General features: G+C 40.1%; 1 non-coding gene across 1 annotated transcript; it reads right to left on the bottom strand.

Annotated features, from left to right (window-relative positions):
• Nucleotides 1-4,321: 4,321 nt before the first annotated feature.
• On the bottom strand, nucleotides 4,322-4,429 carry LOC112787090 (small nucleolar RNA R71). Its single transcript, XR_003194524.1, has one exon. It is a non-coding gene; the product is annotated as a small nucleolar RNA R71 (small nucleolar RNA).
• Nucleotides 4,430-13,384: the final 8,955 nt, after the last annotated feature.

Here is a 13,384-nt window from a genome sequence, read left to right on the forward strand (position 1 = left end):
TGTCCAAGATGTCATTGGACAACTCTGCTGGTGGATCTCTTCATATGAAGAAGACGCCTGAAGAAGCCCAGGAACTCATTAAAATCGTTGCAAATAACCAATTCATGTACACTTCTGAAAGGAATCCTGTGAATAATGGGACAACTCAGAAGAAAGGAGTTTTTAAAATTGATACTCTAAATGCCATTGATGAGCGGATAATTTATACGCTTTTTGGCATTGTTTTTAGTATGTTTTTAGTAGGATCTAGTTACTTTTAGGGATGTTTTCATTAGTTTTTATGTTAAATTCACATTTCTGGACTTTGCTATGAGTTTGTGTGTTTTTCTGTGATTTCAGGTATTTTCTGGCTGAAATTGAGGGACTTGAGCTGAAATCAGATTCAGAGGTTGAAGAAGGACTACTGATGCTGTTGGATTCTAACCTCCCTCCACTCAAAGTGGATTTTCTGGAGCTACAGAACTCGAAATGGCGCGCTTCCAATTGCGTTGGAAAGTAGACATCCAGGGATTTCCAGCAATATATAATAGTCCATACTTTGGCCAAGAATTGACGACGTAAACTGGCGTTCAACGCCAGCCTTCTACCCAAATCTGGCGTCCAGCGCCAGAAAAGGATCCAAAACCAGAGTTGAACGCCCAAACTGGCACAGAAACTGGCGTTCAACTCCACAAATGGCCTCTGCACGTGCAACACTTAGGCTCAGCCCAAACACACACCAAGTGGGCCCCGGAAGTGGATTTATGCATCAATTACTTACTCATGTAAACCCTAGTAGCTAGTTTATTATAAATAGGACCTTTTACTAGTGTATTGGACGTCTTTTAGACCATCTTTGGATTACCTTATGATCCTCTGATCAGGTTTTAGGGGGCTGGCCATCTCGGCCATGCCTGGACCTTCACTTATGTATTTTTAACGGTAGAGTTTCTACACTCCATAGATTAAGGTGTGGAGCTCTGCTGTTCCTCAAAGATTAATGCAAAGTACTACTATTTTCTATTCAATTCTCTTATTTCTCTTCTAAGATATCCATTCGCACCCAAGAACGTGATGAAGGTGATGATTATGTGTGACGCTCATCATCCTTCTCCCTTATGAACGCGTGCCAGACAAACACTTCTGTTCTACATGAATTAAGCTAGAATGAGTATCTCTTAGATCTCCTAACCAGAATCTTCGTGGCGTAAGCTAGAATGATGGCGGCATTCAAGAGAATCCGGAAGGTCTAAACCTTGTCTGTGGTATTCCGAGTAGGATTCGATGATTGAATGACTGTGACGAGCTCCTAACTCACGATTGCAGGGCGTTAGTGACAGTCGCAAAAGGATAGTAAATCCTATTCCAGCATGATCGAGAACCGACAGATGAATAGCCGTGCCGTGACAGGGTGCGTGAGCATATTATTCACTGAGAGGATAAGATGAAGCCATTGGCAAGGGTGATGCCTCCAGACGATTAGCCGTGCCGTAACAGGGCATTGGATCATTTTCCCGTGAGATGACCGAAAGTAGCCATTGACAGTGGTGATGTATCACATAAAGCCAGCCATGGAAAGGAGTAAGACTGATTGGATGAAGATAGCAGGAAAGCAGAGGTTCAGAGGAACGAAAAGCATCTCCATTCGCTTATCTGAAATTCCTACCAATGATTTACATAAGTATCTCTATCCCTATTTTATTATACAATATTCGAAAACACCATTATCACTTTATATCTGCCTGACTGAGATTTACAAGGTGACCATAGCTTGCTTCATACCAACAATCTCCGTGGGATTCGACCCTTACTCACGTAAGGTATTACTTGGACGACCCAGTGCACTTGCTGGTTAATTGTATCGAAGTTGTGACAATTAAGTATTGAGATCAAAGCACCAAGCTTTGGAGCCATTACCAGGATTTGTTCGAGCCTGGAGATCACAATTTCGTGCACCAAGTTTTTGGCGCCGTTGCCGGGGATTGTTTGAGTTTGGACAACTGACGGTTCATCTTGTTGCTCAGATTAGGTAATTTTTCTTTTTATTTTATTTTCAAAAATTTTTCAAACATATTTCTAAAATTTTCTCATCTGTTTTCGAAAATAATAAAAATGTTTCCAAAAAAATTTTTATTCAAAATTTTTAAGAATGAATTCTAGTGTTTCATGAAGCATGTTGAAGCCTGGCTGGCTGTAAAGCCATGTCTATTCCTTTGGGAATGAGTATGTCAGGCATGTCATATCTGAATTACATGCTGAAGCTTGGCTGGCCATTGGCCATGTCTAGTGTTTTGGACCGGAGCTTTCATTGAAAGCTTGGCTGGCTCATGAGCCATGTCTAATTCCTGGAATGAAGCTTTAGACTAAGAATGCAAGATTCCTGGAATTCATATTAAAAATTTTAGAATCCTTATTTTTTTCTTTTTCATATAATTTTCGAAAAAAAATCCAAAAAAAATTAGAAAATCATAAAAATCAAAAATATTTTTCTGTTTCTTGTTTGAGTCTTGAGTCATGTTATAAGTTTGGTGTCAATTGCATATGCATCTTGCATTTTTTTCGAAAATATCATGCATTCATAGTGTTCTTCATGATCTTCAAGTTGTTCTAGGTAATTAGTCTTTTCATGTTTATCATATGCATTCTTGAATTCTTAGTGTCTAAGCATTAAAGAATTCTAAGTTTGGTGTCTTGCATGTTTTCTTTGCATTAAAAATTTTTCAAAATTGTGTCTATGATGTTCATCTTGACATTCAAAGTGTTCTTGGTGTTCATCTTGACATTCATAGCATTCTTGCATGCATCACATGTTTTGATCTAAAAATTTCATGCATTGCATCTTTTTAGTGTTTTTCTCTCTTGCATCATAAAAATTAAAAAATCAAAAAAATATCTTTCCCTTTTTCTCTCATCAAATTCGAAAATTTGGGTTGACTTTTTCAAAAATTTTTAAAATCAAGTTGTTTCTTATGAGTCAAATCAAATTTTCAATTTGAAAATCTTATCTTTTTCAAAATCTTTTTTCAAAAATCAAATCTTTTTCAAAATTCTTAATTATTTTCGAAAATTCCTAAAATATTTTTCAAAAATTTTTTTCTTATTTTTAGACCAAATTTTCGAAAATAACAATAACAATTAATGTTTTGATTAAAAAATTTGAAGTTTGTTACTTGCTTGTTAAGTTCTAGAATCATATCTTGTGATTTCTTATGAATCAAGTCATTAATTGTGATTTTAAAAATCAAATATTTTTCAAAACTAATTTCAATCATATCTTTTCAAAAATATCTTCTTATCTTATCTTTTTCAAAAATATCTTTTCAAAATATCTTTTCTAACTTCCTAACTTCTTATCTTCTTAAAAATTTGTTTCAACTAACTAACTAACTTTTTGTTTGTTTCTTAACTTTTTCAAAACTACCTAACTAACTCTCTCTCTCTCTAATTTTCGAAAATATCTTCCCTCTTTTTCAAAATTTCTTTTTAATTAACTAATTTTTTTTATTTTTTTATTTTTTATTTCAAAAATTTTCGAAAATCACTAACATTTTTCAAAAACCATTTTCAAAAATCACTAACTCCTTTTCAAAAATAATTTTCGAAAATTTTCTCCTTCTCTCTCATCTTATTCTATTTATTTATTCATCTACTAACATCTCTTCCTCACATCATCACCAAATTCGAACCCCCTCCTCTATCTGTGTTCGAATTTCTTCTTCTTTTCTTCTACTCACACAGGGATCCCTATACTGTGGTATAAAGGATCTCTATTATTATTATTATTTTTCTGTGCCTTCTTCTTTGTCATATGAGCAGGAGCAAGGATAAGAACATTCTTGTGGAAGCAGATCCAGAACCTGAAAGGACTCTGAAGAGAAAATTAAGAGAAGCTAAAATACAACAATCTAGAGATAACCTTTCAGAAATTTTCGAACAGGAGAAGGAGATGGCAGCCGAAAATAATAATAATGTAAGGAAGATGCTTGGTGACTTTACTGCACCTAATTCCAATCTACATGGAAGAAGCATCTCCATTCCTGCCATTGGAGCAAACAACTTTGAGCTGAAACCTCAATTAGTTTCTCTGATGCAGCAGAACTGCAAGTTTCATGGACTTCCATCTGAAGATCCTTTTCAGTTCTTAACTGAATTCTTGCAGATATGTGATACTGTTAAGACTAATGGAGTAGATCCTGAAGTCTACAGGCTCATGCTTTTCCCTTTTGCTGTAAGAGACAGAGCTAGATTATGGTTGGATTCTCAACCCAAAGACAGCCTGAACTCTTGGGATAAGCTGGTCACGGCTTTCTTAGCCAAGTACTTTCCTCCTCAAAAGCTGAGCAAGCTTAGAGCTGATGTTCAAATCTTCAGACAGAAAGAAGGTGAATCCCTCTATGAAGCTTGGGAAAGATACAAACAGTTGACCAAAAAGTGTCCTTCTGACATGCTTTCAGAATGGACCATCTTGGATATATTCTATGATGGTTTATCTGAGCTATCAAAGATGTCACTGGACACTTCTGCAGGTGGATCCATTCACCTAAAGAAAACGCCTGCAGAAGCTCAAGAACTCATTGACATGGTTGCTAATAACCAGTTCATGTACACTTCTGAAAGGAATCCCGTGAATAATGGGACGCCTATGAAGAAGGGAGTTCTTGAGGTTGATACTCTGAATGCCATATTGGCTCAGAATAAAATATTGACTCAGCAAGTCAATATGATTTCTCAGAGTCTGCATGGAATGCAAGCTGCATCCAATAGTACTCAAGAGGCTTCTCATGAAGAAGAAGCTTATGATCCTGAGAACCCTGCAATAGCAGAGGTAAATTACTTAGGTGAACCTTATGGAAACACCTATAACTCATCATGGAGAAATCATCCAAATTTCTCATGGAAGGATCAAAAGCCCCAACAAGGCTTTAATAATGGTGGAAGAAACAGGTTTAGCAATAGCAAGCCTTTTCCAGCATCCACTCAGCAACAGACAGAGAACTCTGAACAAAATGCTTCTAATTTAGCAAATCTAGTCTCTGATCTATCTAAGGCCATTGTAAGTTTCATGAATGAAACAAGGTCTTCCATTAGAAATTTGGAAGCACAAGTGGGCCAGCTGAGTAAAAGGATCACTGAAATCCCTCCCAGTACTCTCCCAAGCAATACAGAAGAGAATCCAAAAGGAGAGTGCAAGGCCATTGACATAAGAAAAATGGCCGAACCCAATGAGGGAGAGGAGGACGTGAATCCCAAGGAGGAAGACCTCCTGGGACATCCAATGATCAATAAGGAGCTTCCCTCTGAGGAACCAAAGGACTCTGAGGCTCATCTAGAGACCATAGAGATCCCATTGAACCTCCTTATGCCCTTCATGAGCTCTGATGAGTATCCCTCTTCTGAAGAGAATGAGGATGTTACTGAAGAGCAAACTGCCAAGTTTCTTGGTGCAATCATGGAGCTGAATGCCAAATTATTTGGTATTGATACTTGGGAAGTTGAACCTCCCTTGTTCATCAATGAACTAAGTGATCTGGATCAACTGACATTGCCTCAGAAGAGACAGGATCCTGGAAAGTTCATAATACCCTGTACCATAGGCACCATGATCTTTAAGGCTCTGTGTGACCTTGGTTCAGGAATAAACCTCATGCCCCTCTCTGTAATAGAGAAACTGGAAATCTATGGGGTGCAAGCTGCTAAAATCTCACTGGAGATGGCAGACAGCTCAAGAAAACAGGCTTATGGACAAGTAGAAGATGTATTAGTAAAGGTTGAGGGCCTTTACATACCTACTGATTTCATAGTCCTGGATACTGGAAAGGAAGAGGATGAATCCATCATCCTAGGAAGACCTTTCCTGGCCACAACAAGAGCTGTGATTGATGTTGACAGAGGTGAAATAGTCCTTCAATGGAATGAGGACTCCCTTGTGTTTACAACTCAAGGATCTCCCTCTGCAACCATGAAGAGGAAGCAGAAAAAGCTTCTCTCCAAGCAGAGTCAACCAGAGCCCCCACAGTCAAACTCTAAGTTTGGTGTTGGGAGGCCACAACCAAACTCTAAGTTTGGTGTTAAACTCCCATATCCAAACTCTAAGTTTGGTGTTGGAGAGTCTCAACAAAGCTCTGCACATCTGTGAGGCTCCATGAGAGCCCACTGTCAAGCTATTGACATTAAAGAAGCGCTTGTTGGGAGGCAACCCAATGTTCATTTATCTAACTCTATTATTTTTGTTTTTCATATTTTCTTAGGTTAATGATCATGTGGAGTCACAAAATAAATATAAAAATTGAAAACAGAATCAAAAGTAGCAGAAGAAAAATCACACCCTGGAGGAGCATCTGTCTGGCGTTCAGCGCCAGAACAGAGCATGGTTCTGGCGCTGAACGCCCAAAATGGGCAGCTTCTGGGCGCTGAACGCCAGAACAGGCATGGTTATGGCGTTCAACGCCAGAAATGGCACACAAATGGGCGTTGAACGCCCAAAATGGCCACCAACCTGGCGCTGAACGCCCAGAGTTGGGTACAAAGGCATTTTTACATGCCTAATGGGTGCAGGGATGTAAATCCTTGAATACCTCAGGATCTGTGGACCCCACAGGATCCACTCAGGATCTGTGGACCCGACAGGATCCCTACCTACCTCCACTCACTTCTTCTCACCACTCTCTTTCACACAACCCCATAAACACTCTTCCCTAAAAACCCCTCACCAATCACCTCAATCTCTCTTCCCCACTAAACCTTCACCACTCACATCCACCCACTCTTCCCAATAAACCTACCTCATAAACTCCACCTACCTTCAAAATTCAAAACCAATTTCCCACCCAAACCCACCCATATGGCCGAACCTTAACCCCCCCTCCATTCCCTATATAAAGACCCCAATTCTTCATCAAATTCACACAACACATCCCTCTACACTCCTCTTGGCCGAAACCACATCTCCCTCTCCCTCTCCATATTTCTTCTTCTTCTTATTCTATTCTTTTGTTTATTGCTCAAGGGCGAGCAATATTCTAAGTTTGGTGTGGTAAAAGCATAGCTTTTTTGTTTTTCCATTACCATTGATGGCACCTAAGACCGGAGAATCCTCTAGAAGAGGGAAAGGGAAGATAAAAGCTTCCACATCTGAGTCATGGGAGATGGAAAGGTTCATCTCCAAAGCCCATCAAGACCACTTCTATGATGTTGTGGCCAAGAAGAAGGTGATCCCTGAGGTCCCTCTTAAACTCAAAAGAAATGAGTATTCGGAGATCCGACATGAAATTCAAAGAAGAGGTTGGGAAGTTCTAACAAATCCCATCCAACAAGTCGGCATCCTAATGGTTCAAGAGTTCTATGCCAATGCATGGATCACCAAGAACCATGATCAAAGTAAGAACCCGGATCCAAAGAACTATGTTACAATGGTTCGGGGGAAATACTTAGATTTTAGTCCGGAGAATGTGAGGTTGGCGTTCAACTTGCCATACATGGAAGAGAACGCACGCCCCTACACAAGGAGAGTCAACTTTGATCAAAGGTTGGACCAAGTCCTTATGGACATATGTGTAGAAGGAGCTCAATGGAAGATTGACTCCAAAGGCAAGCCGGTTCAACTAAGAAGATTGGACCTCAAGCCTATAGCTAGAGGATGGTTGGGGTTTATTCAATGCTCAATCATTCCCACTAGCAACCGGTCTGAAGTTACTATAGACCGGGCCATCATGATCCATAGCATCATGATTGGAGAAGAGGTGGAAGTTCATGAGATTATACCTCAAGAACTCTACAAGGTGGCTGACAAGTCCTCCACCATGGCAAGGTTAGCCTTTCCTCACCTCATTTGCCACCTATGCAATTCAGCTGGGATTGACATAGAGGGAGATATCCTCATTAAAGAGGAAAAGTCCATCACTAAGAAAAAGATGGAGCAAGTAAGAGAGCCCAGTCATGGAGCTCAAGAGGCGCAAGAAGCTCATCATTGACCTAGAGTCAAGTATAAACCTCATGCCCCTCTCTGTAATGGAGAAACTAGGGATCCTTGAGGTGAAAGCTGCAAGAATCTCACTAGAGATGGCAGACAATTCAAGAAAACAACTTCATGGACTTGTAGATAATGTCTTGGTAAAGGTTAAGACCTCTACATCCATAATGACTTCATAATCCTGGACACTGGGAAGAGTATGGATGAATCCATCATCCTTGGCAGACCCTTCCTAGCCACAGCAAATGTTGTGGTTGATGTTGACAGAGGAGAGCTGGTCATTCAAGTGAATGAGGCCTGCCTTGTGTTTAAGGCTCAAGGATCTCCTTATGCACACATGGAGAAGCAAGACAAGCTTCTCTCAATGCAAAGTCAAACAGAGCCCCCACGTTCAAACTCTAAATTTGGTGTTGGGAGGCCATCTTCATGCTCTGAGTATCTGTGAGGCTCCATCAGAGCCCACTGTCAAGCTATTGACATTAAAGAAGCGCTTGTTGGGAAGCAACCCAATCTTTACTTATCTATGTTAAATTTCTGTTTTCTATTGTTATTTTATGTTTTCCTTAGGTTGATGATCATGTGAAGTTACAAAAATAACTGAAAAAGAAAAAACAGAATGAAAAACAGCATTAAAAATAGCACACCCTGGAGGAGGAGCTTACTGGCGTTTAAACGCCAGTAAGGGTAGTAGAATGGGTGTTAAACGACCAGTCTGGCACCATTCTGGGTGTTTAACGCCATAAAAGGGCACCAGACTGGCATTTAACGCCAGAAAAGGGCACAAAGCTGGCGTTTACACGCCAAAAAAGGAAGAAAAGTTGGCGTTTAACGCCAGAAAGGGAAGAAAAGCTAGCGTTAAATGCCAGAAATGGGCAGCAACCTGGCGTTTAACGCCAGTATTGGAACTCAAAGGGGCATTTACACGCCAACATGGTGCAGGGATGAGAAATCCTTGACACCTCAGGATTTGTGGACCCCACAGGATCCCCACCTACCTCAACTCTCTCTCTCTTCTTCACACCTTCTCATAACAACCTTCCCCGAAAACCCAACCCCTAATACACGAACCACTCACACATCTCCATCTCCTCCATTATCTTCTTCTTCTACTCCCTTCTTTCTTCTTTTGCTCGAGGACGAGCAAACCTTCTATGTTTGGTGTGGTAAATACGTTGTTTTTTATTTTTCCATAACCATTTATGGCACCTAAGGCCAAAGAAACCTCTAGAAAGAGGAAAGGGAAAGCAAAAGCTTCCACCTCTGAGTCATGGGAGATGGAGAAATTCATCTCAAATGTCCATCAAGATCACTTCTATGAAGTTGTAGCCAAGAGACAAGCCCATCACTAAGAAAAGGATGGAGCAAACAAGAGAGCCCACTCATGGACCTCAACAAGAGCATGAGGAGATTCCTCGTTATGAAATCCCTGAGATGCCTCAAGGGATGCATTTTCCTCCACAAAATTATTGGGAGCAAATTAGCACCTCCCTATGAGAATTAAGTTCCAACATGGGACAACTAAGGGTGGAGCACCAAGAGCATTCCATCCTCCTCCATGAAATTAGAGAAGACCAAAGAGCCATGAGGGAGGAGCAACAAAGGCAAGGAAGAGACATAGAGGAGCTCAAGCATTCCATTGGATCTTCAAGAGGAAGAACTAGCCGCCATCACTAAGGTGGACCCGTTCTTTAATTTCCTTGCTCTTATTTTTCTGTTTTTCAAAAATTATGCTTTATTTTCTATCTATGTTTGTGTCCTTATTACATGATCATTAGTGTCTAGTGCCTATGCTTTAAAGCTATGAATGTCCTATGAATCCATCACCTTTCTTAAATGAAAAATGTTTTTAATTGTAAAAGAACAAGAAGTACATGAATTTCGAATTTTAAAATAGTTTAATTATTTTGATGTGGTGGCAATACTTTTGTTTTCTGAATGAATGCTTAAACAGTGCATATTTTTGAATTTGTTGTTTATGAATGTTAAAATTGTTGGCTCTTGAAAGAATAATGAAAAAGGAGAAATGTTATTGATAATCTGAAAAATCATAAAATTGATTCTTGAAGCAAAAAAAAATAGTGAATAGAAAAGCTTGCGGAAAAAAAAAGAAGAAGAGAAAGAAAAAGAAAAAGCAAGCAGAAAAAAGCCAATGACCCTTTAAACCAAAAGGCAAGGGTAAAATAAAAAAGGATCCAAGGCTTTGAGCATTAATGGATAAGAGGGCCTAAAGGAATAAAATCCTGGCCTAAGCGACTAAACCAAACTGTCCCTAACCATGTGCTTGTGGCGTGAAGGTGTCAAGTGAAAGACTTGAGACTGAGCGGTTAAAGTTGTGGTCCAAAGAAAAAAGAGTGTGCTTAAGAGCTCTGGACACTTCTAATTGGGGACTCTAGCACAGCTGAGTCATAATCTAAAAAGGTTCACCCAGTTATGTGTCTGTGGCATTTATGTACCCGGTGGTAATACTGGAAAACAAAATGCTTAGGGTCACGGCCAAGACTCATAAAGTAACTGTGTTCAAGAATCAACATACTGAACTAGGAGAATCAATAACACTATCTGAATTCTGAGTTCCTATAGATGCTAATCATTCTGAACTTCAAAGGATAAAGTGAGATGCCAAAACTGTTCAGAAGCAAAAAGCTAATAGCCCCGCTCATCTAATTAAAAATGATCTTCATAGATGTTTTCGGAATTCTTTGTATATTCTCTATTTTTTATCCTACTTTGTTTTTGGTTGCTTGGGGACAAGCAACAATTTAAGTTTGGTGTTGTGATGAGCGGATAATTTATAGGCTTTTTGGCACTGTTTTTACATAGTTTTTAGTATGTTTTAGTTAATTTTTATTATGTTTTTATTAGTTTTTATTAAAAAATCACATTTCTGGACTTTACTATGGGTTTGTGTGTTTTTCTATGATTTCAGGTATATTCTGGCTAAAATTGAGGGACCTGAGCAAAAATCTTATTCAGAGGCTGAAAAAGGACTGCAGATGCTGTTAGATTTTGACCTCCCCGCACTCTTAATTGCGTTGGAGTTAAACGCCCAAACTAGCACAAAAGCTGACGTTTAACTCCAGGAAAAGTCTCTACATGTGAAAGCTTCAATTCTCAGCCCAAGCACACACTAAGTGGGCCCCGAAAGTGGATTTCTGCATCATTTACTCATTTCTGTAAACCCTAGTCTACTAGTTCATTATAAATAGGACCTTTTACTATTGTATTTTGATCTGGGTCATCCTGGTTCCCCCTCTGGGGCCGAAGCCAATGAACACCATTATCACTTATGTTTTTTCAATGGTGGAGTTTCTACACACCATAGATTAAGGTGTGGAGCTTTGCTGTTCTTCATGAGTTAATGCAAATACTACTGTTTTCCATTCAATTCAAGCTTATTCTTATTCTAAGATATTCATTTGCACATAAGAACATGATGAATGTGATGATTATGTGACACTCATCACCATTCTTACCTATGAATGCGTGCCTCATAACCACTTCCGTTCTACCTGAAAACAAGCTTGAATGCATATCTCTTGGATTTCTAATCTAAGATTAGAACCTTTGTGGTATAGGCTAGAATTATTGGCGGCCATTCTTGAGATCCAAAAAGTCTAAACCTTGTCTGTGGTATTTCGAGTAGGATCTGGGATGGGATGACTGTGACGAGCTTCAAACTCGCGAGTGTTGGGCGTAGTGACAGACGCAAAAGGATCAATGGATCCTATTCCACCATGAGTGAGAACCGATAGATGATTAGCCATGCGGTGACAGCGCATTTGGACCATTTTCACTGAGAGGACGGACGGTAGCCATTGACAATGGTGATCCCCTAACATACAGCTTGCCATGGAAGGGAGTATGAATGATTGGATGAAGGCAATAGGAAAGCAGAGGTTCAGAAGCAATAAGCATCTCTAAACACTTATCTGAAATCCCACCAATGAATTACATAAGTGCTTCTATCTTATTTTCTGTTTTAATTATATTTTAATTATCAAAATCCCATAACCATTTGAATTCGCCTAACTGAGATTTACAAGGATTACCATAGCTTGCTTCAAGCCGACAATCTCCGTGGGATCGACCCTTACTCACGTAAGGTTTATTACTTGGACGACCTAGTACACTTGCTGGTCAGCTGCACGGAGTTGTGTGAAAAGTGTGCAATCACGATTCCGTGTACCAACGCGCAAGCGTGAGTTACGCGCACCCGTGGAATGGCAAAATTGACCATCCACGCGAACGCGTGGGTGACACGTTCGCGTCAACAAACGAACATTGGAGGTCCAACGTTGCCTCAAAAATTTCCTCCAACGTCCGCGATGAGAAGGCCAGAATTTGGAATTGAAAATTTTGAATCGACGCGCACGCATCAGGTACGCGTGCGCGTGGATGAAAAAAAAGGCAATGCACGCGTAAGCATGGTGTACACGCGCGTGTGAAAAAGCTAAATGACAGCCTTCACGCGTACGCGTGGTGTACACGCACGCGTGAATAAGCTAAATTACAGACTTCACGCTCACGCGTGATGCACGCGTACGCGTGGGTAAGCAGAACGTTGGCCCTCCTGTAACCACCCAACTCCCAGTATGCCATGGTCATACAAGAAGTAAGTGTTACTAACTTGTCCTTCCTAATTATTAACTATTATTTAATATATGAGCCTGTGCCTTGTTAGAACGTTGCCAATTTTACGAGTAACTTTTTTTTTATTTTTTGCGGATGATAAGGTAAAATAAACAAGCATACATTGAGAGTAATAGAAAAGCAGCATAAAGAAACATAGAAATGCAACTGATAATATACATCATGTACACTATAACAAAACATGTAGCGTTTACACAAGATCAAGTCAGTTTACATCCTCGTCATCCTATGTAGCTAATATATACACGACACTCCGAGGGCCTGGCCCATACAAAAAGCCGCTTAGCTGGCGCCTAGGCTAGCCTAACCACTATATAGCTCCTAGCTCTCGGGTGTACTAACACAAGTGAGAGACTAACTAATAAATAATGTCACACTAGAGTGTCATCAAAAGAATGCCCCTACGGATGTCAAGCTATATCTACACGTGACCGTTTTAGAATCGTCGTGAGGCTTGTCCATCTCCTCATCCTACTCTATCTCTATCTCAGGATCCTCCTCCTCCTCATCGTCTGCAGCTACAGCTATAACCTCAGATCCACCAGAAACACTGCTGTCACTATGTACAAAACCATTCACGAGCACAGGTCTGTTCGCGTAAATAGGAGCTACCCCATCGTCTGGTAGTGCCGGCTCATCATGCTGTGGAAAGTCAGGGATCGGCTCAGTGGGAAAGTCCCACTCTGGTGGAATCACAGTTACGTAGTCACCAGCTAACTCAGGCTCATCAGGAATTATAGGCTCACGTACCACCTCATTCAAAGGTTGAGCTGGTATAGGGTGTCC

This window comes from Arachis hypogaea, chromosome 20 (genome assembly GCF_003086295.3).
Source record: "Arachis hypogaea cultivar Tifrunner chromosome 20, arahy.Tifrunner.gnm2.J5K5, whole genome shotgun sequence".
Classification (NCBI taxonomy): domain Eukaryota; kingdom Viridiplantae; phylum Streptophyta; class Magnoliopsida; order Fabales; family Fabaceae; genus Arachis; species Arachis hypogaea.